The sequence below is a fragment of the Ornithorhynchus anatinus genome, chromosome 5 (genome assembly GCF_004115215.2).
Source record: "Ornithorhynchus anatinus isolate Pmale09 chromosome 5, mOrnAna1.pri.v4, whole genome shotgun sequence".
In the NCBI taxonomy this organism is placed as follows: domain Eukaryota; kingdom Metazoa; phylum Chordata; class Mammalia; order Monotremata; family Ornithorhynchidae; genus Ornithorhynchus; species Ornithorhynchus anatinus.
The window spans coordinates 14,811,912-14,839,175 of NC_041732.1; the positions used below are offsets into that span (position 1 = coordinate 14,811,912).

Consider the following 27,264-nt stretch of genomic DNA (forward strand, 5'->3'; position numbering starts at 1 on the left):
ATCCTTCATTTTGCTGCACAGATGAATTTTCTAAAACAACCATTCAATCCATATCGATCCACTCCTCAGAAACCTTGAATGGCATTCCTTCCACCTCTGCATCAGACAGAAACACCTAACCATCCACTTTAAGGTTTTCTACCTCCTACCTTACCTTGCTGACCTCTGACTACACCCTAGCACTTACGTACATAGCTGTATACTCAGCTATTTCCCCTAACTGTAATATATTTATTGAGCGCTTTCTGTGTGCAGAACACCATACTAAGCACCTGGGAGAATGCAATATGACAGGCAGCTTCCCTGCCCACAACGAGCTTACCGTCTAGAGGGGAGACGGAGATTAATAGAAATGAATAAATTACAGGTATAAGTTCTGCGGGGCTTGGAGTGGGGATGAAGAAAGGGAGCAAGTCAGGGTGATGCAGAAGGGAGTTCAAGAAAAGGAAAAGAGGGAAGTCCTCTTGGAGGAGATGTGCCTTCAATAAGGCCTTGAAGTACGGGGAGAGTAAATGTCTGTGGGATATGAATAAGGAGGGAGCTCCAGGCTAGAGGTGGAATGTGGGTGAGGGGTTGGCAGTGAGATAAATGAGATCGAGGTACAGTGAGAAGATTGGTGTTAGAGGAGTGAAGTGTGTGGGTTGGGTTGTAGTAGGAGAGTAGTGAGGTGAGATAAGAGGAGGCAAGGTGATTGAGTACTTTAAAGCCAACGGTGAGGAGTTTCCGTTTGTTGTTTGTGACTGTAAATGCCTTGTGATGTCCACTAACTCTACTGTGGTGTACTCTCCCAAGCCCTTAGTACAGTGCTCTGCAATACAACCAGTGCTCAGTAAGTACAGTTGATTGATTGCTTTTGAATGATGTGGGTCTGTGAGAACACGGGGAGTAGAGAATCCAAATGTCTAAGGGTTACAGATCTAAGTGCATAGGTGATGCAGAGGGGAGGGTGAGTAGGTTGGGGGTTTAGTCAGGGAAGACCTCTTGGAGGAGATGTGATTTCGGTGTGATTTTGAAGAAGGGAGGTTGGTGGTCTACTTGATATGAAGGAGGAAGGAGTTTCAGGCTAGAGGAAGGCGTGAGCAAGGGGCAGTCAGTGAGACAAATGAGATTGAGATATAGTGAACAGTGATGGGAAGACCAAAGTGTGTGGGCTGGGTTTAGTGGGAGATTAGCAAGGTGAAGTAGGAAGGGGAGAACTGATTAAATGCCTTAAAGTCGATGGTAAGGAGTTTCCCTTTGGTGAGGAGGTGGATGGGCAACTACTGGAAGTTTTCTTGAGAAGTGGGGCTATATGGACTGAAGAATTTTTTTGGAAAAATGATCCGGGCAGCAAAGTGAAATATAGACTGGAATGAGGACAGACAGGAGGCGGGGAGGTCAGTGAAAAGGTTAGTGCAGAATTGTGCTTGGAAGTGCTTGGAATAGGGTAGTAACAATTGGGATGGAGAGGAAAGGGTGAATTTTTGAAGGTCGAACCTAAAGGAATTTGTGACAGATTAAATATGTGGATCAAATGAGAGAGGGATAAGAGAAGGACAACGCCAAGGTTACAGGCTTGTGAGATGAGGATGGTCGTGTTGTATTTAGTGACGGGAAAGACACGGGGAGGACAGGATTTGGGTGGGAAGATGAGGAGGTCTGTTTTTGGATATATTTAGTTAGAGATATTGGCGGGTCATCCGGTAGAGATGTCCTGAGGGCAGGAGGAAATCTGAGGTAGGCAGAGAAGGAGCGGGAAGATAATTTAACAGCCTATCAATCAATCTTGGAAGGGGTCACCTCATCTGACGACGACATCAACTGGAGTCCAGCCCAGTCCAGCAGAGAGCTGAGACAGAGGGAAAGTCAGAAGGAAAGATTGAAAAAAGGGCCAGAAGGAAGAAATGCCTCTTGCTTCTGGTGCTCCAGTCAATCAGTCAACCAATCAGTGGTATTTAGTAAGTGTTTACTTTGTACAGAGAACCGTACTAAGCACTTGGGAGAGTACAATACCACTGAATTGGTTGACACGTTCCCTGCCTACAGGAGCTGTTTTACTGCAGTGACCTCTGTGCTACAGAAGAAACCATGAGGAGAGCTTCCAAGAGGAGAAACAGGAGAAACTGTTTACTGAAACCAGAAACAGTAGCATGAGTAGGCATTTACATTTATCAAAGTGCAGCACCCACACATCCATTCTTTCATTCAATTGCATTTACTGAGCGCATACTGTGTGCAGAGCACTGTACTAAGCGCTTGGAAAGTACAATTCAGCAACAAATAGAGACAATCCCTACCCAACAAGCGGCTCACGCTCTAGAAAGTGGGAGACAGACAACAAAACAACGTTAATAGCAGCACAACACATGTGTACATATAAATATGCCCTCGCATTAATGGCAGTGTGATGAAGCAGCATGGCCTAATGGGAAGGTGACAGGCCTGGGAGTCAGAGGACCTGGGTTCTAATCCCAGCTGTGTTGCTTGTCTGCTGTGTGACCTTGGGTAAGTCACTTGAATTCTCTGTGACTCAGTTCCCTCATCTGCAAAGTAGAGATTCAATTCCTGTTCTCCCTCCTATTTAGACCGTGAGCCCCATGTGGGACCTGATGAACTTGTATCTACCTCAGCATTTAATGCAGTCCTTGGCACATAGTAAGCGCTTAACAAAATCCACAAATATATTTATTATGATGCTGTCGATGACACGCTCTCATGATGTCAAACTCTCACAATGACAAGCACATCCCCTTGCTCTCTCCCAAATCATTTCCTGTTCCTAAAATCCTCTCAAATCCTTTCGCTTCAACCCGGGGCTAACATCCACATCTGGACCTTAAAAAACGTCAGACGTCTGGAAACCAGCCCTGCCAGTGCATCCTGACGTCCAGCCTGGCATCCTCTCTGGCACGGCCCTCCTGGCGGCCGGGGAGGATCACGTCCCCGGTCCGCTAGTAAGACCAGCCAGCTTGGCCTGCCCGGTTCCGGAGGGGAAGTTTCGCTCTAATCTGGAAATTAATAGCAAATCAGGTTGCGTTTGGCTGTGGCTGTCAAAGGCGATCAGGAAGTGTTAATGATAAAATGTGCCATTATCGTTGGCAGCGAATTCTCCCGCTGGAGCCTACGGCTAACAACGGCCAGGCTCTGATGGGAAGGAGCAGGGAGTCGCTCCTACCCTCTCTGAGCACTGTACCCTTAGCCACTCGGGGTCTGCTGTGTGACCTTGGGCAAGTCACTTGACTTCTCTGGGCCTCAGTTACCTCATCTGTAAAATAGGGATAAGAGTGTGAGCCCCATGTATTCAACCTGATTAACTTGTATCTACCTTCAAGTGCTTAATACAGTGCTCTGTGAACAGTAAGAACTCAATAAATACAATTGAATGAATGAATGAACTATGATTATTATGGTTATTATTGTTTTTCAATGCTCGAAAGGCACCTTAGTCAGTCGTATTTATTGAGTGCTTATTGTGTGCAGACCACTGTACTAAGTGCTTCGGAGAGTATGATATAGCAGACACATTCCCTGCCCGCAACGAGTTTACAGTCTAGAAGGGGAGACAGACATCAATACAAATGAATAAATTACAGATATGTACATAAGTGCTGTGTGGCTGGTGGGATAAATGAAGGAATCAAGTCAGGGTGATGCAGAAGAAAACTGAAGAAAAGGAAAAGAGGGTTTAGTTAGGGAAAGCCCCTTGGCGGAGATGTGTCTTCAATAAGGCTTTGAAGCGGGGGAGAGTCATTCTCTGTCAGATATGAGGAGGGAGGGCATTCCATGCCAGAGGTAGGATGTGGGTGAGAGTTCGATGGCCAGATAGACAAGACTGAGGTCACAGTGAGAAGAGCTTCAGAGGAGGAGGCCTCTCACTCAGCCCGACGCAATGACTTGATAAATAAATCAACTCATTATATTTATTGAGCGCTTACTATGTGCAAAACATTGTACTCTGTGCTTGGGAGGCTATGGATTCTCTTCCCACACGGAGTATAGAGTCCAGAGGGGGAGACGGGCATTAATGTAAGTCATTTATTTATATTAATACCATATATATTATGATATTTGCTAAGTACTTACCATGTGCCAGGTACTGTACTAAACACTGGGTAGACAGAAGCTAAACAGGTTGGACACAGTCTATGTCCCACATAGGGCTCACAGTCTTAATCCCCTTTTTACAGAGGAGCTGAGGCACAGAGAAATGAAGTGACTTCCCAAGGTCACGTAGCAGGCAAGTGCCAGAGCTGGGAATAGAGTTCAAGTCCTTCTGACTCCCAGGCCCATGCTCTATATACTAGACCACACTGCTGTTCATCATATATGATATATTTTCTGTTTATAATATATCACTTAAAGCTAAGTCCACAAGTGCTGTGGGGATGGGGTTGGGGCAGATAACAAATGTCTGAGAGTCAGAGATCTGAGTACGTAAGACGATGCCGAAAGGAGAACTAGCTGGGGAAAGGAGGACTTAATCAGGGAAGGCCTCTTGGAGATGTGACCTTAATAATGCTTTGAAGGAGGAGTGATGGTCTGGCATACGTGGAGGAGGAGCATGTTCCGGGCTAGAGGGAGGATGTGGGAAAGGGGCCGGCCGGGAGATAGACCAGATCGGGGCACAGCGAGTAAGCTGGCACTAGAGTAGTGGAGTGTCTGCCGGCTGGGCTGAAGTAGGAGATCGAGGTGAAGTAGGAGGGGGTGAGCCGATTGAGCGATTATTCTCGAAGTTTATTAACATAACCAACTTTCAACCCTTTAGGGAGTGGCAGCTCTCACCATGATCAGAAACCCCTTTCAGCCCTCTCTCACGGGTTCCAGTCACCCTGAATGTGGGGAAGCCGTTAACTCGTCCAAGTGACGGATAACTGTACCAGTGGGGCCCTGGGCTAAAGGGTCCCAATCTGGAAGGAAGCTCAGCTTCTTCACTGGTGCTGCTTCCATTCTGTGGCGTTTACCAAAGCTGGGCCAAGCCAGGCCTGCCCCTCCACTCTCAAGCAGCCGCCCAGCGTACCCGTGATCCTTTACGAGCAGGAAGAGCTCTACACACAACCTTGTCTCACTTCACCTGCTACCCCCTCCACTTCCTGCAAACAGCCCTGGCTCCGGCAAGGCCCAGAGATAGCAGGAATCTAATGCCCACACGCGGGGCCTGATCCTTACCCGGCCTGCCCTTGGTCCCCTCATTCAGGATGCCCCAGTTCCAAGATGCTCCTATCCCACCTTTATTACTCTATCAGTTTCCTTGCTGACCTCCCTGCCTCCTGTCTCTGAAATCTGCCTTTTCCTCTCCATCCAAACCGCTACCACACTTCTACAATCACTCATCCAATCCTGCCTCGATGACTGCATCAGCCTCCTTGCTGACCTCCCAGCCTTCTGTCTCTCCCCAGTCCAGTCCATACTTCACTCTGCTGCCTGGATCATTCTTCTACAGAAACAGTCAGACCCTGTTTCCCCAGTCCTCAAGAACCTCCAGTGGTTGCCCATTCATCTCTGCGTTGAACAGCAGTTCCTCACCACTGGCTTGAAAGCCATCAATCACCTTGACCTCTCTGACCTCACATCCCTACTCTCCTACTATAACCCAGCCTGCACACTTTGCTCCTCTAATGCTAACCTTCTCACTCTACCTCCATCTCATTTATCTCGCCGTGGACCTCTCCCCCTCATCCCTGCCTCTACCCTGGAATGCCTTCCCTCCTCATATCTGACAGACAATTACTCTCCCCACTTTCAAAGCCTCATGGAAGGCACATCTCCTCCAAAAGGCCTGCCTGACTAAGCCTTATTTTCCTTTTCTTCAACTCCCTTCTGTGACCCATTGACTTGCCTCCTTTATTCATCCCCCACCCCAGCTCCACAGCACTTCTGTCCATATCTGTCATTTATTCTATTAATGTCCATCTCCCACTCTAGATTATAAGCTCGTTGATGGCAGGGAACGTGTCTATTGTTGTATTGTACTCTCCCAAGCACTGAGTACAGTGCTCTGCACACAGTAAGTGCTCAGTAAATACAATTGACTGACTGCCCGACTGATGGAGAAGACAGAGATGTGGTAGAGGAGCTTGGCTGGGCTGGGCTGGGATGGGAGGGGAAGGAAGTGGGGCCAGAAGCAATGTTGACAAGAGTGAAGGTCCTAGTCTCCACACCTCAGGGCTCTCTCATCCCCAAGACTTGACACCCCAATACCGCTTCTCCACACTGATGGCAGAGGAGAAGACTCAAACCTCTGGGCAGACTGAACGGAGCTTCCGTGACCTCTGATGCCCAATATATAGTGGGATAAAAAAAATAATAATGATGATAATAACAATGATGATAATAATGATAATAGTGACACTTGTTAAGCACTTACTATGTGTCAAGCACTGTTCTAAGCACTGGAGTAGATACCAGTTAATCATGTCAGACGCACTCCTTGTCCCACTTGAGGCTCACTCAAAGTAAGAGGGAGAATGGGTATTGACTTTCCATTTTGCAGATGAAATTGAAGTGAGTTGCCCAAGTTCACACAGCAGAAAAAGGTGGATCCGGGATTAGAATGCAGGGGTTCTGACTCCTAGGCCCGGGCTTTTTTCACTAGGCCATGCTGCTTCTGGGTACAGCAAGCAGGTTTGTTCACATTCATTCATTCAATCGTATTTATTGAGCACTTACTATGTGCAGAACACTGTACTAAGCGCTGAGAAGCAGCGTGGCTCAGTGGAAAGAGCACGGGCTTTGGAGTCAGAGGTCATGGGTTCAAATCCCAGCTCGGCCATTTGTCAGCTGTGTGACTTTGGGCAAGTCACTTAACTTCTCGGTGCCTCAGTTACCTCATCTGTAAAATGGGGATTAAGACTGTGACCCCCACGTGGGACAACCTGATTCCCTTGTGTCTACCCCAGTGCTTAGAACAGTGCTCGGCACATAGTAAGCGCTTAACAAATACCAACATTATTATTATTATTATTATTATTATTATTGGAATGTACAATTCGGCAATAGAGACAATCCCTGCCCAACAACGGGCTCACAGTCTAGAAGGGGAAGACAGACAACAAAAAAAACCAAGTAGACAAGCATCAATAGCATCAAAATAGATAAACAGAATTATAGATTTGTATACACATTATTAATAAAATAAATAGAATAATAAATATGTACAAATATACAGAAGTGCTGTGGGGCGGGGAGGGGATAGAGCACTAACCTGACCTTTCCCATCAATTCCAAGGAGTGTCTGTGGCCAAAGACAGACTCCCAGGTGCAGCTGAGGTTAAATTATCCCAAACCTCTATGAACTTTGACTGCCTCTGTGACTGTGAGCCACTCCCTTCTGCTGGAAACATTCTATAACACTGGCCTTATCCACTCAGTTCTCTCTTGTTCTCCTCTTACTTTTCTGGTTGTTTGTTCAGTGATTAGTCTTCCACCCCTCACTGCCTAGCTGTGGAGTTTGCAGACATGGTCCCAGCCCACAACGAGCTTAAAGTGTAGAGGGGGGGAGGGGACAGACATTAATATGAAGAAATAATTTATAATATATAATTTACAGATACGTACGTAAGTGCTGTGGGGTTGAGGGTTGGGCAAGCATCAAATGCCCAAAGGTGACAGACCTAAGTGCGCAGATGACGCAGAAGGGAGAGGGAGCTGGGGAAAAGAGGGTATAACAGGGAAGGCCTCTTGGAGGAGATGTGATGTTAATAATGCTTTGAAGGCTGGAGAGTGGTGGTCTGGCGTGTATAGGGGGAGAAGGAGTTCCAGGCCTGGGGAAGGATGTGGGCAAGGGGTCGGCAGAGAGATAGATGAGATCTGGGCACAGTGAGTAAATTGGCGCTGGAAGAGTGGAGTGTGTGGGCTGAGCTGTAGTAGGACATCAGTTAGGTGAGGTAGGAGGGGTGAGATGATTGAGAGCTTTAAAGCCAAGGGTACGGGTTTTTTGTTTGATGAGGAGCAACCATGGAAGTTCTTGAGGAATAGGGTCCCCTTCCTCTTTTTCCTCTGTAGTCATTTCACTGGTGAGTTCATGTTCTCCCAAGGCTTCAGCGACCCTCTCATTCCTCTATAGAAGTAGTGTGGCTCAGTGGCAAAAGCCCGACTTGAGAGTCAGAGGTCGTGAGTTCTAATCCCTGCTCCGCCCCTTGTCAAGTGTGTGACTTTGGGCAAGTCACTTAAACGTCTCTATGCCTCAGTTACCTCATCTGGAAAATGGGAATTAAGACTGTGAGCCCCACCTGGGAACAACCTGATGACATATCTCCCCCAGCGCTTAGAATGGTGCTTGGCCCATAGTAAGCGCTTTACAAATACCATCATTATTTTTCAGGGGAGATGCAGCATTGACTACACTGCACTTCTACTGCATCTTTCCAGCAGGGAATGTGTCTGTTATATTTTTGTGTTGTATACAGTAAGCATACAGTAAGCGGCTCAGTGAATCCGATCGATCGATTCTCCCCTGTTTTAATTTGCCCAACTTGAGCTCACTGTACAGCAGTTGTTCGGGTATCCATCCTCCTCAAATATCCCACCCAGGGCAACTGTTTTCATAAAGTTTTGAGTGGAACACGGTGCCTCAGTTACACTGCATTGCACCAAATGGCTTCTCCATACTTTGGAATCCAGTTGATCCTGAGCAATTCATTCAAAAGAGAAATTCAAAGTCCCTCTTTTGTCTCGCCAACCACCATTTGAGGATAGGAGTTTAAATCTCTTCTCCTTCAGCAGATGGCATCCAGATGGAAGGCAGAAATGCCCAGGCCTTAGGAAGTGATTATGTTCTGGAAGTCTGGAGAGTTGTGGGGATCCTGTGGCTGAGAGCAGGTGGGTAGAGCGGAGATGATGATGATAATAGCAAGGAGGGAGGGCCGAGCCTCAGTCTCGCATGAGAAGCAGCGTGGCCTAGTGGAAAAAGCCCGGGCTTGGGAGTCAAAGCACCTGGGTTCTAATCCCGACTCTGCCAAATGTCTGCTGTGTGACCTTGGACAAGTCACTACACTTCTCTGAGCCTCAGTTTCTTCATCTGTAAAATGGGGATTAAGACAGTGAGCCCCATATGGGACAGAGACTGTGTCCAACCTGATTTGCTTGTTTCTGATAGAAGCTTCTTTCTTAGAGAATCAGTGTGGCTTAGTGGCAAGAGCCTGGGCATGGGAGTCAGCAGACATGGGTTCTAATCCTAGCTCCATCACTTGTCTACTGTATGATCTTGAGCAAGCCACTTCACTTACAACTGACTGAGATCGTTGTACTGAGACACCCAAGCAGCCCGACTCCACTTTCTCCCAAGGCCAGGCCACCTTCCCCCTGCCCCTCTGGCCCCACAAGACCTCCTCACCTGCCACTGGAAGGTATAATAGATTTTGGACTCCACGGTACTTCCCGCTTGTGCCAGTTCATCAGCTGCCACCAGAGACCCTCTGTGCCTCTGTTACCTCATCTGTAAAATGAGTATTAAGACTATGAGCCCCATGTGGGTCAATCTGATTACCTTGTGTCTACCCCAGTGCTTAGAACAGTGCTTAGCACATAGTAAGCTCTTAACAAATGCTATCATCATCATCTAGACTGTAAGCTCATTGTGGGCAGGGAATGTGTCAGTTATATTGTTAGAGTGTGCTCTTCCCAGCGCTTAGTACTGTGCTCTCCACGCAGTAAGCACTCAATAAAGACGATTGACTGACTGCAGACAACTCCCTAGTTTTTCTCATATCCCTGACCTCTCCGCCCATCTGCAGTCTCAAATTTCCTCTTGCTTCCAGAACACCTCTGTATGGATGTCCTGCTGGAACCTCAACATGTCCAAAATCAAACTCCACAGCCTCCCTCTGAAATCCCCTCCTCCACCTAACTTTAATAATAATGATGATATTTGTTAAGTGCTTACCATGTGCCAGGCACTGTACTAAGAGCTAGGGTGAATGCAAGCAAATCAAGTTGGACGCAGTTGCTGTCCCATTTGGGGCTCACAGTCTCAATCCCCATTTCACAGATGAGGTAACTGAGGCCCAGAGAAGTGAAGGGACTCACCCAAGATCACCCAGCAGACAAGTGGCTGATCCGGGATTGGAACCCATGACCTTCTGGCTCCCAGGCCCATATTCTATCCAGTACATCATGCTACTTGTGGTATTTGTTAAGCACTTATTGTGTGTCAGGTACTGTTCTAGGAGCTGGGGTGGATACAAGGTAATCGGGTTGGATACAATCCCTGTCCCATGTGGAGTTCACAGCCTAAGTAGGAGGGAGTGCAGGTATCAAATCCCTCATTTTACAGATGAGGACACTGAGGCACAGAGAAGTTCAGTGACTTTTTTATGGTATTTGTTAAGCGTTTATTATGTGCCAGGCATTGTACTAAGCCTTGGGGTAGATACAAGATAAGCAGGTTGGACTCAGTCAGGGGGTCACAGTCTTAATCTCCATTTTACAGATGAGGAAACTGTGACTTACCCAAGGTCACCCAGCAGGTGACAGAGTTGGGTTCGCAGTTGACAACACCACCATCTTCCCAGACTCTGAAGTTCACATCTCTTCCTCCCTTTCAAATTCCCTAAGCCAAAGCTCTCACTGCCTCCAAAGCCCTTCTGAAAGCCCACCTTCAGCAGGAGGCCTTCCTTACTTAACTTTTCTTCTCTCCAGGTCTCCCAACATTCCCAGTCCCTCACGGGGCTCACACTCTAAGTAGGAGGGAGAACAGGAACGGAATCTCCCTTCTGCAGATGAGGGAACTGAGGTATAGAGAAGTCAAATGACTTGACCAAGATCATACAGCAGATATGCGACAGAACAAGGATTAGAACCCAGGTCCCCTAACTCCCAGGCCTGTGCTCTTTCCATTAGGCCACGCTGCCGGACTTGCCCAAGTTCACACAGCAGACAAGTAATAGAATGAATGAATTATGATACTTGTTAAGTGCTTACTATGTGCCAAGCACTGTTCTAAGCTCTGGGGTAGATACGAGTTAATCAATCTGGGCACAGTCCCTGTCCCATATGGAGCTCCCAATCTTAATCCCGGATTTGACAGATGAGGGAACTGAGGCCCAGGGATGTGAATCGATTCACCCAAGGTACCACAGCAGACATGGGGTGGAAATGGGATTAGAACCCTGGTCCTTCTGACTCCCAGACCCATGCTCTAACCACCAAGCCATGCTACTTCTCTAGAGTCCAGGTCTCCTGTTACTCAGTTCTTTGCTGCTCTTTCATTTTGTCTCTATTGCAACCTCCTACCCCCTGACAAATTAAAAGCCCCTTAAGGACAGGGTTCATATCTATTAGCTCTCTTATACTCACCCAAGTGCTTAGTCTAGTGCTCTGCACACAGTAGATACTCAGTGAATATGACTGCTTGATAGTTTGAAAATCAATCAGCTTAAAAAGGAAGTTGCAACCATGACTAAATGGGCCTCTAGGTAGGGAGACCTCCTTCGGGGGCCCATAAATCAGGCCATCCAGGCCCAGCCCCAGCCCGACAGTCCCGCTCTGGCCGCCCTGGACCCCAGGGGATCCGGGCTGTGGGACTCACCCCCTCTTTTTCCTCACCTCCAAAGCCCCAGCTGATCCTTCAACCTGTGCCCCTCCTCATATCTGACAGACAGTGACTCCCCCTATCCCTCACCAAAGCCTTATCTCTTCCAAGAGGCCTTCCCTGACTAAGCCCTCCTTTCCTCTTCTCCCACTCCCTTCTGCGTCAACCTGACTTGCCCCCTTTCTTCATCCCCCCTCCCAGCCCTACACCACTTATGTCCGTATCTGTCATTCATTGATTTCTATTCCTGTCTGTCTCCCCGTCTAGCTTGTAAACTTGGTGTGGGCAGGGAATGTGTCTGTTGTTGTATTGTACTCTCCCAAGCGCTTAGTACAGTGCTCTGCACATGGTAAACGCTCAAAAAATATGATTGACTGACTGAACCAGAATACTTGGTATTCAGAAGAATAAGACAAGAAGGCTTCATGGGCTCTCCCTCCCCCAGCCCCCGGGGATAATAATAATAATAATGATGATGATATTGGTTAAGCACTTTCTATGTGCCAGGCACTGTACTAAGCACTGGGATGGGGACAAGCCAATCAGGTTGGATACAGTCCCTGTCCCGCTTGGGGCTCACAGTCTCAATCCCCATTTTCCAGATGAGGGAACTGAGGCCCAGAGAAGTGAAGTGACTCGACCAAGGTCACATGGCAGACAAGTGGCAGAGCTGGGGGAGAGGAGGGGTGGATGTTGGGCACAGCTTCATTCAGCTCTTGACCCTCCAGGGACAGGGACGGCTACCTGGCAGCATGGTCTGTCTGCTCTTGGATGGCCAGGGATTTATTCATTCATTCATTCACTCAATCAATCTTCTTTATTGAGCTCTTACTATATGCAAAGCCCTGTACTAAGCGCTTGGGAGAGTAGAAAAGAACAATAAACAGATACATTCCCTGCCCATAAAGGATTTCAGCGCTTAGAACAGTGCATGGCACATAGTAAGCGCCTAACAAATATCCTGATTACTTAGGTCTAGAGGGGATGACAGCAGGACTCGACGCCTCCTGTCCAAATCCAACCCAGGCGGATGAGCAGCGTTGAGGGGGCTTGGGGGTGTCGGTTGTTTTTTGGGGGGTCACGGCCCGCTTCCGGACCCCCGAAGGGGGGCGGGGGAGAAAGGGCCAGTCTAGCTGGACCCATCAGCTCCCTCCCCTCCCCGCCAAATCCCCCCGGCCGACCCTGCACGGTTCTTCCAGCCCACAGATCCCCGACTCCCCCTCCCCATCGCCGGGCACCCCTCCTGGCATCCTGGATGGCACCCGTCCTAGCGCTCCTCCGGGCACCCCTCCTGGCCCCCCAGGCTGGCACCTCTCCGGGCACCCTTCCTGGCACCCTTCCTGGCATCCCTCCTGGCACTCCTCCTGGCACCCCGCTTGGCTCCCCGGCTGGCACTTCGCCGGGCATCTCTGCCGGGCACCCCGCCTTGAACCCTTTCCTTGCACCCCTCCCGACCCCCGGCTGGCACCCCCAGGCTGGCATCCCCCCGCGGCGGCGGCGGCGGGTCCGCAGTGTGCACTCACCGGCTGGCAGCTGGTTCCCTTGCCGACCCTCCGGCCCGGCTGCGGGGCCGTGCGGGGCGGGGGCAGGGCAGGGCCGGGCAGGGGCGGGCCCGGGCTCTTGGGTCCCGGGGGGGGGGCGGAGGGGGCCTGGTTGACACCGCTCGTCTGGGCGTGGACGGCCGTCTGCAAGTCTGGGTTTCCATCTGCATATACCCTAACACCCTGTGGGCAGGGAATGTGTCTGTTTATTGCTGTATAGTAATAATAATAATAGTGGTATTTGTTAAGCGCTTACTATGGGCCAAGCACTGTTCTAAGCGCTGGGGTAGATAGAAGTTCATCAGGTTGTCCCACATGGGGCTCACAGTCTTCATCCCCATTTTCCAGATGATTTACAGATGTGGGAACCGAGGCACAGAGAAGTTAAGTGACTTGCCCAAGGTCACACAGCAGACAAGTGGCGGAGCTGGGATTAGAACCAATGACCTCTGACTCCCAAGCCAGGGCTCTTTCCACTAAGCCACGCTGCTTCTAATAATGATGGCATTTGTTAAGCGCTTACTAGGGGCCTGTTCTGTTCTAAGCGCTGGGGGGATACAAGGTCATCAGTTTGTCCCACATGGTGCTCACAGTCTTCATCCTCATTTTACAGGTGAGGGAACTGAGGCACAGAGAAGTGAAGCGACTTGCCCAAATTCACACAGCTGACAATTGGCGGAGTCGGGATTAGAACCCATGACCTCCGACTCCCAAGCCCGTACCCTCCCAAGCACTTAGTACAGTTCTCTGCACACAGTAAACACTTAATAAATACGACTGAATGTATGTCTGTGTGTATACATCTGCACACATGGTTTGATGAGAGTGGCTTGTCTGTCCTTAGCAAAAGTGTGTGTCTGGAGGGCAGAGGGGCTTGCAGGGGGCTTGAGTGAATCTGCAGCCCCAGGGGGCTTGTGACTTTTAGCTCACCCCCCAACCCCCCCCCCCCCCACACTCCCACCCAGTTCCTGCCCGCACCCCATGGCCTCAGCCCCTCTCACCCCCAGCTTGGGGGCCTTTCTCCACTTGTCCCACAGCAGACAAGCTCATCCCCCCTCTAAGCTCGCTGAGGGTAGGGAATGCGCCCTTTGATTGTTGTATTGTACTCTCTCCAGAGCTTAGTCCAGTGCTCTGCACACAGTAAGTGCTCAATCGATCTGATGGAATGAATGAATGAACAAGAAGGCAGCGGTGGGCCCTGTTAAGGTCAGGTGGATGTATTCACCTGCAGATGGCCCAGCTTCGGCTGCAGCAAATGGGTCACTGCCAAATCTGTCAGGCCCCTGGGGGCTCCTGTCTGGCCATGGTCAGCAGCCCAGCTCCGCAGGGAGGGGGGCCTGGGCCTGTGTGTGGGGGTTTGTTGAAGTTGCAGAGATGTTCTTTCTCTGCCCCATGTAGCCCCAGCTCTAGCAAGGGGAGGTGGACACAGCCCCCACTAACAGATAGTGGTCCCCGGCCAGTGCTGACTTTACCCAGCCGGCAGGTAGCCCGTGGTTGCTACCCCTGAAGGACCTCCCTCTGATTGCCAACCACCTACCTCCTCACCCCTCTTCTGCCCAGTTATGCCAAGGGGTCACCATCACACCAGAAAAAAAAGAGAATGCCAAGAAGGATGGGTTGGGTCTTTGGGAAAGGTCTAATAGGGACTGGGCATTCCTAAGGAGCTCCCATTTACTCCCCAGCCGCTGTCTATATACCCAACATGGAGAGAAGAACAAGAAAAAGGAGAAGGGGGTGAAAAATTGTTATAATTGTATTATCTGTTAAGCACTTACTATGTGTCGATTACTGAACTAAGGGAATTAGTGTGGCTAGATGGAAGAAACACAGGCCTGGGAGTCAAAGTCCACTGTGTGACTTTGGGCAAGTCTCTGCTCAACTTCTCTGTGCCTCAGTTTCCTCATCTGTAAATTAGGAATATAATCGTAACCCTTCCGACCTCAATTGTGAGCCCCTCGCCAGCCCAGGATGGTGTCCAAACTGCTAATCTTGTCTCTACCCTAGCACTTCGAACAGTGCTTGGCACTTAGCAAATACCGTAATTATTCATTCATTCAATCATATATACTGAGCGCTTACTGTGTGCAAAGCACCATACTAAGCACTTGGGAGAGTACAATATAGCAATAAACAGCAATAAATTTCCTGCCCATGAGCTTATTGTCTACTACACTAGATAATTAAGTTGGACACAGTGCCTGTCTCCCATGGGGCTCCCATGAACCTCAGTAAAAGTCCTTCCCTCCCCACCCCATCACTAGATCTCTCAGTCAGAACCTCTGGGCCTGGGTCAGAGGTTAGGGGTGAGGGCTGAGGTTCTGGTACCAACCAGAGGAACAGCGTGGCATAGTGGATAGAGCACGGACCTGGAAGCCAGAAGGTGATGAGTGCTAATTCGGGTTCTGTCACTTCTCTGCTGTGTGACCTTGGGCAAGTCACTTCACTTCCCTGGGACTGTTACCTCATTTGTAAAGGGGGGATTAAGACTGTGAGCCCCATGTGGGACAGGCACTGTGTCCAACCCATTATGCTTGTATCCTCCCCAGCGCTTAGTACAGTGTCTGACACATAACAAGCACTTAACAAATACCATTATTATTACTAAGGAAGCTGTGGTGGGCTCTCGGCTCTGGCTGCGGACGCCCACGGGACCGGACCTTTCTGGACTTTGGTTCATCTCCCTTGAGTGCTGCAGCAGGAAGCCAAGGCGAAGAAGAAATTTAGAAGCATTTGACCTGTTTTCCTCCCTCCTGCTGTTTTGCGGGGAGTGCACAGGCTAGGGACAGGGAGAGGGGGGAAGGGGAATGGGACAGAAAATAGGGGCTTCTCTGCTCCCAACCACCCTCCCTTCCCCCCTCACAATCCCCGAGATGATACGACCTGAACCAATGCTCGCTAGGCCCAAACCCTGGACATCATCACTTGGCTCAAGCCCCAGGGTATGTCCCGGCCAAGACCTTAGACAGGAGCATCAGGATGTTCAAGGGAACAGGCCGTTGGTTGCCAAGAGGGCAGCCAGTGCCCCTTCCAAGGTCTAATCTCACTGTGGGCAGGGAACGCATCTATTATACTGTTCTATTATACTCTCCTGAGCACTTCTTGTAGTGCTCCACACACAGTAAGCACTTAATAAATACGATCGATTGACTGACTGACTTGACTGGACACACATCCTCTTCGTTCAGATTAGACAGTCCAATTTAACCTTTCCCTCTCTGTCCTTGACTTTCCCTCCGGTGCCCCAGCAGGAGCCATTCATTCCTAGGTTCACATCTCCCCACTCCTCAAAAACCTCCAGTGGTTGTCTATCCACCTCTTTATCGAAAAAAACTCCTTACAATCTGCTTTTTAATCCTTCTCCTGACCTGGAACTCCCTCCCACTTCCTATCTGACAGACCACCTTCAAAAATCTACTAATATCACACGTCTTCCAAGAGGTCTTCCCTGACTAAGCCTTCATTTCCTCTACCCATCCTCCCGTTTTATCTATATGCTATTAAAGCTCTCCCCAGTCCTTCGGCATATGGAAGGACAGTGGTCTAGGCCTTGCGTTATCCCCTTCTCATCACCATTCCCTCTGAGCTGTTTTGTCTCTAGGCCTGCTTGACTGTCTCCTAACCCTCTTGTTTACATGAACAAGAGTAACTCCGGTGACTAGAGCCTCTAGGAGTGGTAGAATTCCAAGGAATGGAAGGTGATAGGCCTTTAAGCCCAGATTCCATTTAATCTGGCCAAGCAGCCATTTTCTCAAAGCGGGCACATCAGATATCCTCTCCTCCTTTGTTTCCCCTGTCCAGATGTCTGCCTTGATCGGGAAGATAGGTATGCCAAAGTGTTGAACCAGGATGGAGCTCTTTCTCCCTTAGCCAGGTCAAGACCCCCGTCTGGCTTATCAGTGGCATTCAGAGCTCAGTACAGTGTCTGACACATAGTAAGCGCTTAACAAAGACCGTAATTACTATCTGCCTATCGGACCTCTATGATGAGGAGAACCAGGTGGGGCTGAGCAATTAGCTGGGTAGAAATTCACTGTTGTTTGTTTTAAGGTATATATCATGCAATCAATTACATGCAAAGCTAGGACACTGTACCAAGTGAATATAAAGAAACTCTACTGCTTGAAGTTGAGCTGGCTTTGACGAGTAGAGGAAACTCGACCCGTCAACCACCACTCCCTACTAGTACTAGAAGAAGCGGTAGTATAGTAATAAACCTGTCTCTGCCATACTTCTTTGTTCACGCCACAGAGTCTGTGACATTTTCTTCCGCAAGCACTTATGTACACATCCCTATTCTCTACACTTCCCCACCTTCAAAGAGTTATTAAGATCACAGCTCCTCCAAGAGGCCTTCTCTGTTTAAGCTGTCTTTTCCCCAACTCCCTCTCCCTTTTGTATCCCCTATTCACTTGGATCTGTGGTTTCTGGGCATTTGATATTTGCCCCACCCTCAACCCCACAGCACTTATGTGCAGATCCGGGAATCTGCATTCATAAACATATTATGAATTATTTATATCAAAGTCTGCCTCCCCCGCTCTAAACTATAAGCTTACTGTGGGCCGGGGATGTGTCTGCCAACTCTGTTGTATTATACCCTCCCCAGTGCTTAGTACAGTGATTGATTAATTATTTCTCTTATTTGTAAATTAGTTGAACTTCTGTTCTCTTCTGTAGACTGTAAGATTCTTGAGGGCAAGGATTGTAGAAGCAGCATGACTTAGTGGGTAGAGCACGGGCCTGGAAGTGGTGGGCTGGGATTAGAACCCAGCTCCTTCTGACTCCCAGGCCCGTGCTCTATCCACTAGGTCAGTCTGCTTGTTCCCTGCCCATAACGAGCTTACAGTCTAGAGGGGCTTGCAGTCCAGAGGAATCTAGACTAAATGGAGAAGTGGCTCTGGAAGGGAGAGTCGGCCCCGGGGGGCAGACAGGGAGCCGCTTACAGCATTGCGGGAAGCCAGACCCTGCTGCAGAGGACCTGAGGAAACAGTGGCCCCTCAAAGAGTTTGATCCCCAGAGTGAGGGCTGAGGGAGCGGGAAGATTGGCCACAGACCCTAGACCCAGAGCCACGCCAAGAAACTGCCTGTGATGGAGCTGGAGAGATAAAGGATGCCCAACTAATGGTTGCTTGGAGCTGGCTGCTGGCCAGTCCAGCTCCCACGGACTGACCATTCCATGTCCTTGGACAAGGCTCTGGTGGTTTGTCAGAGCAGTGTGGGAGATGTAGGGCACATTCCACTGGCAGGCAGGGCTGGCTTGGGCCCAGCCCCGAAAAGCCCCACTCTGAGGGCAGCTTCCTGTGAGCCCACCATGACCAGCCACTGACGTCCAACTTAGTGGCTTAGCATGAGGACAGATGACTTTATTTTATTTTATTATTTTGGGGGGGTATTTGTTGAATGCTCGCTGTATGACAGGCATGGTACTAAGCTCTGGAGTAGATGAAAACTAATCAGGTTCGATGCAGTCCATCGTCCCACATGGGAGTCATAATCTTAATCCCCATTAAACAGATGAGGCGCAGAGCATTGAAGTAACTTGCCCAAGGTCACACAGCAGACAAGTGGCGAAGTTAGGATTAGAACCCACAATCTCCGACTCCCAAGCTTGTGCTTTTGCCTCTAAGCTATGCTGTTTAGGAGTAAGAGGAGCCAGTGGACGGACAGGGAGCTAGTCAATGGCCTTGAACTCTGAACTGTGATAAGCAGGATCTAGCCCCTTGGGACAGTCAACTCATCATTATTGAACACTTATTCTGGGCAAAACACTGTACTAAGCATCTAAGACAATACAACGGAAATAGTAGACATAATCCCGGACATCACCGAGTTTACAATATAGCGGGGGAGACAGGCACAAAATGAATAATTGTAAGTAGGGGAATAATAATAATGTGGTATTTGTTAAGCGTTTGCTATATGCCAAGCACTCTTCTAAGCACTGGGACAGATACTAGATAATCAGGTCCCACATTCATTCATTCAATCATATTTTTTGAGCACTTACTGTGTGCAGAGGACTGTACTAAGTGCTTGGAAAGTACAATTCAGCAAGAAATAGAGATAATCCCTGCCCAACAATGGGCTCACAGTCTAGAAGGGGGAAGACAGACATCAAAACAATAATTCTATTAATGTACATTGATGCTACTGATGCTTGTTTATTTGTTCTGATGTCTGTCTCCCCCCTTCGAGACTGTGAGCCTGTTGTTGGGAAGGGATTATCTCTATTTCTTGCTGAATTGTACCTTCCAAGCACTTAGTATAGTGCTCTGCAAACAGTAAGCGCTCAATAAATATGATTGAATGAATGAATGAATGAACAACGGGCACATGGGGTTCACTGTCTAAGTAGGAGGGAGAACTAGTGTTGAATCCCCATTTTGTAGATGAGGAAATTGAGTCCCAGAGAAGTGAAGTGACTTACCCAAGGTCACATGGTAGACAAGAGGTGGAGCCGGGATTAGGACCCAGGCCCTCTGACCCCCAGGCCCCGGCTCTTTCCATTCGGACACTCAAATTCTGCTTCTGGAAGCAATGGAGTTTAAAGAGCTGCACACAAACACTATCGTGGGGAGATGTGCTGACTTTATATGATCGGTTTGATCATGTGGGACCCTGGGAAGGTTTCACTGCCGATAACTTGGTCTCTTCCAGGCAACGTTTGGTCCAGTCCCCTGGGCAGCCAGCTCCAGTCATCACTCCTCTCTGGCTTAGGGCTGGGAAGGGACAAGTGCCCAAAACAGCTGTCTGCTAATTCACTTGCATCTTAGTCAATCGATCATATTTATTGTGTGCACAGCACCGTACTAAGTGCTTGGGAGAATACAGTACAACAATAAACAGACACATTGCCTGCCCATAAGGATCTTACAGTCTAGAAGGGACTATGAAAAATAATCTAAATAAATAATTTACAGATATGTATACGAGTGCTGTGGGGCTGGGTGTGGGCATGAGTAAAAGGAGCAAGTCAGGGCCACATAGGAGGGAATGGGAGAAGAGGAGGAGAAGAAGAGGGCTTAGTCAGGGGAAGGCCTCTTGGAGGAGATGTGCCTTCACTAAAGCTTTGAAGCAAGGGTAGAGCGATTGTGGGATATGAGGAGGGAGGGCATTCCAGGCCAGAGGTCGGCGGGAAGATAGAGGAGACCGGGTACAGTGAGGAGGTTGATGTTAGAGGAGGGAAGTGTGAGGGCTGGGTTGTAGTAAGAGTAATGAGGTGAAGTAGGAGGGGGCAAGGTGATTGAGGACTTTAAAGCTAGCGCTGAGGGGTTTCAGTTTGATGCAGAGGTGATGGGCAACCATCGGAGGTTCTTGAGGAGTGGGGAAACATGGCCTGAACATTTTTATAGAAAAATGATCTGTGCAGCCGAGTAAAGTATGGACTGAAGTGGGGGGAGACAGGAGGCAAGGAGGTGAGCAAGGAAGCTGATACGATCATCAAGGTGGGATAAGATAAGTGATTATATTAAAATGATAGCAGTTTGGATGGAGAGGGACAATGCTCTGCACATAGTAAGTGCTCAATAAATACCATTGATTGATCGATTGGCAATATGGGGCTTGATGCCTGAGGTATCCACATGGGAAGAGGGCTGGCAGGGGGCCACCCCACTGACCCAAGGCTCATGCTAGCCCCTTCCCTGGATCAAAATCCTGACCCGCACGACAACGTTCTAGTGGCTGGAAAGAGCATAGTGACCACAGAGTGAACAGATATCTTGCTTTGGGCAGGGTGGTCATGTTTTCTGGGGTTCTGTCATGGATCCTGGCAGGTGGGACAGACTTATGCATTGTGAATAAAGGGGGGGGACATAGAGGGTACTGCTGCTGCTGCAGGAGGAGGAGGAGGATGGGGAAAGGAGGAGGAGGAGGATGGGGAGAGGAGGAGGAGGATGGGGAGAGGAGGAGGAGGATGGGGAAAGGAGGAGGAGCTAGAGCTTGCTCTGGGTACATTGGCCTCGCATCAAACCAACAAATAGCACCCCCATTGTGAAGCCTCAGGGCCCAACAGAGTCAGAATCTCCACCCTGGAGTGCTGGTGTCCACTGCTAGATGTCTGGCTGTCTCCTCTCCACTCAAGGAATGTGGGAAGTGGGTGCTCAATCTGCTCTGATCCCTACTGGGAACAGGGCTCCCGTAAAAAGAAGCAATGTAGTGTAGGGAAAATAACCCAAATGTGGGAGATGGAAGACCTGGGTTCTAATCTCAGCTCTGCCACTCACCTGCTGTGTGACCCTGGGAGAGTCCCTTAATTTCTCTGTGCCTCAATTTTCCCATCTGTAAAATGGGGAATCAGTGCCTGCTCTCCCTCTTCCTTAGCATGTGAGCCCCATGTAATAATAATAATAATAATTACAGTATTGTTAAGCACTTACTATGTGCCAAGCATTGTTCTAAGCGCTGGAGTAGATACAAGTTAATCAGGTTGGACACAGTCCCTGTCCCATATGGGTCTCACAGTCTCAATCCTCATTTTACAGATGAGGTCAGTGAGGCCCAAAGAAGGGAAGGGAATTGCCCAAGGACATACAGCAGATACATGGAAGAGCCGGGAGTAGAGCCCAGGTCCTTCTGACTCCCAGGCCCGGGCTCTTCTCTCTAAGCCATGCTGCTTCTCATCGGTTGGTGAAGTGTTCCGGGGTGCCTTTCTGCTGTCGGCCCGATGGGAAGAACCACACTGGGAATCCTGATGGGCCTGTGGCTGGTTGACGTAGATGAAGATGACACAGGTACCTCATATCCTGCCCTCCTCCTCACTCGATCTCAGGGGGAGCATGGCCGACACGGGTGAGGGAAGGCAAGGGGGTGCTGTGTGAGCCACTAGCAAGCCAGTCAATTCCTCTGCACGGGTTCTCGGTCAATCAATCGATCAATCAATTGTATTTATTGAGCACTTACTATGTGGAGAGCACTGTACCAAGCATTTGGGATAGTACAAAGCAACAGAATCAGCGGACACATTCCCTTCCCAGACTAAGTTTACAATCTGTCAATCAATGAAACAATCAGTGGCATATATTGAGTGCTTACTATGTGAAGAACACTGGATTAAGTGCTTGGGAGAGCACAATACAACAGAATTAGCAGATACATTTCTTAACCACATTGAGCTTATAGATTGGGGCACAGTGAGTAAAGTGGTGCTTGAGGAGCAGAGTTTTTGTCTTGAGGCTCACCTGTCTTTCCCAACACTGCTCCCAGATGCTGACCGATCGCCAGCAGGAGAGATTTGGGTGGGATGAAAGAAAGAATGTCCCATCTACCAAATCCGGGCAGTTGGCTCTCTCCCTGGGGAACCTTAAGGGAGGAACAGAATCCAGGATAGGGTTAGTGGCTCACCCTCCTGGAGCCAGAAGATGTAGATCTGATGACTTCTGAAATGAATCAATCATCCATCAATCAGTTGTATTTATTGAGAAACAGCATGGCATAGTGGAAAAAGCATGGGCTTGGGAGCCAGAGGACGCGGGCTCTGATCCCAGCTCTGCCACTTGTCTGCTGTGTGACCCTGGGCAAACCACTTAACTTCTCTGTGCCTCAGTTACCTCATCTATAAAATGGGGATTAAGATTGTGAGCCTCATGTGGGACAATCTGATTACCTTGTACTTACCCCAGCACTTAGAACAGTGCTTGGCACATTGTAAGCACTTAACAAATACCATAATTATTATCATTATTATTGAGCACTTAATATGTGCAGAGCACTGTATTAAGAGCTTGGGAGAGGTCAGGGCAACATAATCAGCAAACACATTCCCTGCCCATAATGAGCTGCAGTCTCAAGACAAGTTTACACTCATTTTAACACCCAAGTGCTGAGGGTTGTAGAGAAGGCATCCAAGTAATAATAATTATGGTACTTGTTAAGCATTTACTATGTATCAGGCACTGTACTAAGCACTGGGATGGATACAAGCAAATTGGGTTGGACACAGTCCCTGTCCCATATGGGGCTCACAGTCTCGATCCCCATTTTACAGAAGAGGTAGCTGAGGCAGTCAGCCTGAGTCTCCATACTCGACTCGACTCTCTTTACTGCCCAGCACAGGTGAGTTTTGATTCGTAGCAGATTGCCTTCCACTCACTAGCCACTGCCCAAGCTAGGAATGGAATGGACAGGCCTCTGCTTGACTCTCCCTCCCATAGTCGAGACTGGTAGAGGACTGGAGACTCTCCAGGTGCCACCCTGAGACGGGATGGACTCCTAGGGCTACTTAAGTTCTCCTCCTGTGGAGGCAGGATGCAAGGACTCCTTAGGGTTATTTAAAGCTTCATCCAACATCAGCAATCAACATGGATTCCTTGGGGCTACTTAAAGCTTCATCTGGCAGCAGCAGGAAGCATGGCCTCCTTAGGGTGACTTAAATCCTTGTCCGGCACCAGCAAGAAGCATAGACACCTTAGGGCTACTTAAAGCCTGGTCTCTAACACTCACCTTCTCACTGCACTTTGATCTTGTCTATCTCGCCACCTAGCACTTGTCCATGGCTTGCTTCTGGCCTGCAACACCCTCCCTCCTCCTATCAGATAGCCAATTGCTCTCCCCCTCTTCAAAGCTAAGGCACCCCTCCTCCAAGAAGCCTTCCCTGATTAAGCCATCTTCTCTTCTTCTCCCACTCTCTTCTGCGTCACCCTGATTTGCTCCTTTTATTCACCCTCCCTCAGCCCCACGGCACTTACGCACATATCCAGAATTTATTTATTTATATTAATGGCTGTCTGTTCCTTTAGACTGTATCCTCATTGTGGGCAGGGGACATGCCCAGTCATATTACGTTCTCCCAAGTGCTGAGTGCAGTGTTCTGCACACAGAAAGCATTCAATAAATATTATTGACTGAGTATCCTGGGTGCCATACTCGCTCACAAAGGGATCGGATCGGGTCCCCTGGGGTGATGATGATGATGGTATTTGTTAAGCGCTTACTCCGTGTCAAGCGCTGGGAGATTCACTCTAAGGAGACAAGATGGACAGATGTCATCTACTCTTCAATTGGGTTGAGGAGAGGGTCCCTCTAGGTCCCGATGACAGGGTCAGAAAGATTTTTCCGCCGTTCCCTTCTTCTCCTGTTGGATTGGCTCCTCGGAGGAAGGCTCCGAACCCGAGTGCTGCAGTTTCACTCCTCTCCCCTCCAACAGGACGGAGAAGCAGCAAGCGTTTTGGGGATTGAGCCAAGCCTGTGACAGAGCAGAAATGGTCTTTGTTTTTGCCAAAGACAAGGACAAAGCTTGAACTCTTTTCTAGACTCCAGCATTATTGGTTTCAGAAGTAATAAGCACGGAAAGAGCTTCAGCAGTTTTCCTGATAATAATTTTTTTTTTCCTACCCAAGCTGCTGCAAGAGAAGCTCCGACACTTGTCTACCGTGTGACCTTGGGCAAGGCACTTGACTTTTCTGGTCCTCAGTTACCTCATCTGTAAAACGGGAATTAAGACTGTAAGCCCCATATGGGACAGGGACTGCCCAACCTGATTTGCTTGTATCCACCCCAGCGCTTAGTATAGTGCCTGGCACATAGTGAGTTCTTAACAAATACCACAATTATTATTATTACTAAGTGCAACCAGCAGCATTTTTTCAGAAAGTGGCTGCTTTTCCCACAGATGAGGAGGGTCTGAGTGCTGGCCATGTCCTTCCCAGCCACACATCTGGTTCCAACAATAATCACCACTCAGTCCTGCCAAATCAATAATAATATTAATAATAATGATGACATTTGTTAAGTACTATGTGCCAGGCACTGTACTAAAGGCTGGGGTAGATACAAGCAAATCGGGTTGGACACAGCCCCTGTCCCATGTGGGGTTCACAATCTCAGTCTCCATTTTACAGATGAGGTCACTGAGGCCCAGAGATGTGAAGTGACTTACCCAAGGCCACATGGCAGACAAGTAGGTGAACCGGGATTAGAACCCATTACCTTCTGACTCCCAGGCCTGTTGCCAGTACCAAGCACCTGGCTTGTCCTCGCTCCACAGTGGCACCTTCCCCTGGTGTTCATGGGAACTGCAACTGATCCAAGGAGCAGACATAGCTGGTGCTCCCCAAACCTTCCACTTGGTTAATGATTTCTGCTTTCCCAAATACTTTCTGTTCCTTCTCTGCTTCTCTAGAGAGCCGGCATGGCCTAGTGGATAGAGCCCTGTGCTGGGAGTCAGAAGGACCTGGGTTCTAATCTCCATTCTGCCACTCGTCTGCTGTGTGACCTTGGGTAAGTCACTTCACTTCTTTGGACCTCAGTTACCTCAACTGGAAATTGGGAAGTCAAATTGTGAGCCCTTGTGGGTCAGGGATGGTGTCTAACCTGATTGCCTTGTATCTACTCCAGTGCTTAGAACAATGTTTGACAAATACCACCATTATTATTATTATTTCTATTTTAAATCATCAGCATTTCCTGAGCATGTCCTTGCCATCCAGGCAGATGGTTTCAGACTGGCTGACACCCTGTATCCTGCCCAGTGGTGACCATCCAAGCCCTCAGTACAGTGCTCTGGACACAGAAAGTGCTCAATAAATAAGATCACATGAATCCACCTAAGCTGTGTTGGCTGCACTGCCTGGCAGAGTCTGGGATCCCAGGCCAAAGCACTTCCCCGATCTCATGCGTCCCGCAGTAGTACAGTGCTCTGCACACTGCGAGCGCTCAATAAATATGGCTGAATGAAGGAGGCAAGCAGACTTTGGCCTGACCCTTCCTGAGAACCTTCCTCCCCTCCTGCCCACAATGCTTGGCCCAATAATAATGGTGGTATTTGTTAGGTGCTTACTACTTGCCAGGCCCTGTACTAATCGCTGGGGTAGATACAAGGTGATTGGGTTGTGGGTTGGACACAGTCCCTGTCCCACATGGGGCTCACAGTCTCAATTCCCAGTCTTAATCCCCATTTGATGGATGAGGGAATTGAGGGCCAGAGAAGTGAAGTCACTTGCCCAAGGTCACCCAGCAGACAAGCGGCAGAGCTGGGATTAGAATCCAGGTCCTTCTGACTCCTAGGCCTGCGGTATATCCACTGGGCCTTGCTGCTTCCACCAGAAGTGAGGGGGACTCGTGTACCAAACCGGGAGCTTGGTCGTCCATGCTGTGGGGCTGGCTCCATTGCCCACGCCCCTCCCCCAACTTGACCATGTGGTGGCAGCCAATCCAAGATGGCGGGTCCCATGAAGAATGGTAGCCACTGATGAAGATGATGATAAAGATGGGAGCAGATTCCCAACCTAGAAACCAATGAGAGGCCATGAAGGAGAAGCAGCATGGCCTAGTGGATAGAGGCTGGTCTGGGAGTCAAAAGAACCTGGGTTCTAATCCCGGCTCTTCCACTTAATAATAATGTTGGTATTTGTTAAGCGCTTACTATGTGCAGAGCACTGTTCTAAGTGCTGGGGTAGACACACTCCCCCTCCCCCATCTCTCACCCCTAATGATCTGGCCACCTATTTCCTCACGAAAATCAACACGATCAGGTCTGAGCTCCCCAAAGTCACCCCTCCGCCTCTCCCCTCCCCCCCAACAACCCCCTCCCCTACTTTCCCATCCTTCCCTGCAGTATCCTCAGAGGAGATCTCCTCCCTCCTCGCAAATGCCACCCCCTCCACCTGCGCCTCGGACCCCATTCCCTCTCACCTTCTTAAAACCATCGCCCCTGCCCTCCTCCCTTCCTTAACTTCTATTTTTAACCACTCAATCTCCAAGGGCTCCTTCCCCTCTGCCTTCAAACATGCCCACGTCTCCCCCATCCTAAAAAAACCCGCTCTTGACCCCACTTCCCCCTCCAGTTATCGTCCTATCTCCCTACTACCCTTCCTTTCCAAAATCTTAGAACGAGTCGTCTACAATCGATGCCTAGAATTCCTTAACTCCCATTCTCTCCTAGACCCCCTCCAATCTGGCTTCCGTCCCCTCCACTCTACCGAGACTGCTCTCTCTAAGGTCACCCATGACCTCCTTCTTGCCAAATTCAATGGCTCCTACTCCATTCTGATCCTCCTTGACCTCTCTGCTGCCTTTGACACTGTCGACCATCCCCTCCTCCTCCATACCTTATCTCACCTTGGCTTCACGGACTCTGTCCTCTCCTGGTTCTCCTCTTACCTCTCTGGCCGATCATTCTCGGTCTCCTACGCTGGAGCCTCCTCCCCCTCCCATCCTTTAACTGTTGGAGTTCCTCAAGGGTCAGTTCTTGGCCCTCTTCTGTTCTCCATTTACACTCAC

At 49.2% G+C, this 27,264-nt stretch overlaps 1 non-coding gene across 1 annotated transcript; it reads right to left on the reverse strand.

The window, feature by feature from the left end:
* Window positions 1-23,110: 23,110 nt before the first annotated feature.
* On the reverse strand, window positions 23,111-23,248 carry LOC114812567. The gene has a single exon (XR_003760218.1). It is a non-coding gene; the product is annotated as a small nucleolar RNA SNORA7 (small nucleolar RNA).
* Window positions 23,249-27,264: the final 4,016 nt, after the last annotated feature.